This window comes from Dipteris shenzhenensis, chromosome 31 (genome assembly GCF_047967505.1).
Source record: "Dipteris shenzhenensis isolate YYH24624 ecotype China chromosome 31, Dip_SZ_1.0, whole genome shotgun sequence".
NCBI classification, from domain to species: Eukaryota; Viridiplantae; Streptophyta; class Polypodiopsida; order Gleicheniales; family Dipteridaceae; genus Dipteris; species Dipteris shenzhenensis.
Genome location: NC_141626.1, coordinates 35,365,796 through 35,368,925, shown reverse-complemented (window position 1 = coordinate 35,368,925; position 3,130 = coordinate 35,365,796).

The following is a 3,130-nucleotide window of genomic DNA, read 5'->3' as shown; positions in this document are numbered from 1 at the left end:
TAATGACTACGTATGAAAGATCCTGCACGTACTAACCAAATATGCATGTGGACTTATCAGTTGGGGATGAAACTTTGCATGGCTATTAGGCTACCCTAGACCTACATCCATGCAAGATTCTGCTTCCATGTGATTTGGTATGTGCCACGTCAAAGATATAATGTGTATATTTTTACAATCCCTACTAGTGACTACATATGAAAAATGGTGCACGTACTAACCAAATACGCATGTGGACGTATCTGTTGGAGAAGAAACTTTGCATGGCTCTTAGGCTACCCTAGACCTACATCTATGCAAGATTTGGTCTCCAAATGATTTGGTATGCGGCACGTGGAAGGTATAATGCATACTGTTATGGATAAAATTGTCTAAGGAAAAAGGCATTAATATGTATGTGTGTTTGTATATGTGGCAATAGTATAATAAAATATGGTGTGCATAGGGCCCAAGGTTGAGGTGGCAAGGCATGACCATGTGCCACCCTTCCATGTAAGAGGACCCATAAGGTGTGTTGTACATATTCCATAATAGTAATATTATAAAATGCAAGGTGACATGGCTCCTCCATGTGCCACCCCCCACCTAGGCTGCATTATTTGAGTTATGGCTCAAAGTCCATGGGAGAAGCAATATAAAATAAGTGGAAATGGCTATTATATTGAGTTATACCCTCCATATGAGATAGGCCCATGTGGGGGAGGTATAGAAGGACAAAGAGAGCTAGTTAAATAATGGGGAAAGTAGGCTGAGGTGGCAAGATTCCTTGTGCCAACCCTCCACTTGTCCTCCTAGAGGTTTGAACATATTATAAAATTGGAAAGAGACCAAGGGAGTATCATAGACTTGGGATATGGGGCTTGATTTATGTGGAAAATTGAGGCAAAGGGTTGTCGCACACAATTGAGAGTGCGTAACCGCCTAGCCCACATGGGAGACTTTTCCACACACACCATGCATGTGGGAGGATACATTAATGAGGAGAGACCCCCTCTCTTGGCTATAAAAGGAAGGGGCTATTCCTTGATGAGACACGCTCATTCTTGTAAAGCCACCTAGCTAGTATTTTGATATTTCCCTCTCTTCCCTTCTTTCAAATAAAGTATGGTTCTCTTTCCTTGATGTCTACATCTCAACATTCCTCCTCCTATCATGTACATGCTTCTCTTCCCCCTCTCCCTTTCCCCTTGTGTCATAGTCTCCCTTTTCCTTCCCTCCACTTCTAATTCCTTTCCCTCTCCTATGACATCCCTTCGCCCTCTTGATCTCCTTTTCTCGATGGCCTTTGAGCGTCGCCATACTTAGCCTCTAGCCTCTGGTCTCGAAAACTTTTTCGGCTAAAAGTTTTGGTGTGGCTGCTGGGATACGAATCTCCACGGCTAGTGGCGAATCTTCTATTCGTACGGGTTACATTAACAAAACTATACCATCCGTGCTCTTTCTAAGCTACTACGCGTGCATTCGATTCGTGCGTCTCCTGTGCGACAGTTCTGTGGACTGCTGCGACTTCTGGTTGCAGACAGTTTTCTGCGCGACGGTTCTGTGGACTGCTGCGACTTCTGGTTGCGGACTGTTTTCTGCGCGACAGTTCTGTGGACTGCTGCTCTGGTCGTGGTCTGTTTTCTGAGCCCCTGCAAAAGAGAAAGAGTAATAGCAGATCCCGCGCCCCCCTATCTCTTCTCTTCTTCTTCTTTTTCTCTTTCTCTTCTCCTTCTCCTCTCCTCTCCTCTCTTTTTATTAAAGAGTAGGATTGGAACCCAAGACCTCCCCCTTCACAAAAGAAAGTCTTATCATTGGGCCAACAAGTTGGAAGTGGTAAAATTGTAATGATTTTTGTTCATATATTGAAATTGCGGGAGCTGTAACTCTCTAACCGCAAGGAGTTTGCTCTTGCTGTAAAAAGCAAAAATATTTCATTTTATGTGCTCTATCCACATCTCTTGCTAGTTCGCCAATTCAGAACTTCTCCAAGCTCACTTCACGGATGCACGCCTTACGAGAAGGGTGGACATTTATGTCACTTCTCGACGCGTTTAAGGAATTGGTGCCTGTTCCTCCGCACCTTACGGCTACCAATGCACGTGATGTCTTCCTTGATCTTCATGTGACCTTCAACGGCTGATTGTCCAGTGCATCATTGATGGAGATGACGGGTGGAATGATACACCGTGGATGATTCATGGTGAAGAACTACTGATACGCTGGGAGGATTTTGACTTTGCTTCTACTCATTGTGCGGTGATCGAACTACTTGCTGCTTCAGAGGTAATTAAAACGGTGTCCTTCATCGAAGGGTGGGATGCTCCCCAATCTTGGGGGGAGATTTGGCGCATTTGCTTGTTGATTCCTGTGGAAAAGCTCGTCCTGAATGGTTTATTTACAATCTCATTACAAAGGTTTCTAGGCCTCGGCTATGGTTGGTAATGTTTCGACCAAGGAATCCATTTGTACCTAATCAGCCTTTTGTGCCTCATTTCGAGCTTCAAATTGTAATTCTTTTTGGGCTTAAGATAAACTATCAACAAAGAATTGCAAGTTTGTTTGGTGCTGAACGTTTGGCTCAAGTGTTGAATTCTCCCCACCCTCTCCTCCTACCTATCTTGGACTACCGAGAAACTTGGGATGTCCGAATTTTAGTCTTAGTGTGATGACATCTTGGATTCTTCAATTTGATGGAGCTTACAAACCTTCGATCAAGGCGGCTGGCGTGGGAGTGAAGCTCACTTCACCAGGAGGTGAAGAGTATTGTTACAGCAAGTCTTCACCTGCAAGTACTTGCAATCAAGCTGAGTACTCGGCGCTCATTTTTGGGCTACAAAAGGCACAAGAACATCAAGCCAAGCAATTGGAGGTGCAAGGGGATTCTCAACTAGTGTGTGAACAAGTTAGTGGAAGGTGGAAGGTGCGGAGCAAAGGCTTGGTTCCACGACATCAACAAGCCTTGGAACTTTGCAACCAATTTGAAGAGGAGTTGAAGAGGTAAAAATTCAGCATATCCCTCGAGCTCGAAATCTTGTTGCTGATTTCTTGGCACATGAAGCTTGTACTTCAATCACGCATGACGCGAGTGGAAGCGCCACCCCAACAAAGCCGCAAGCCACGAAGGAGGGTGATCATTTGTAAAAAATGC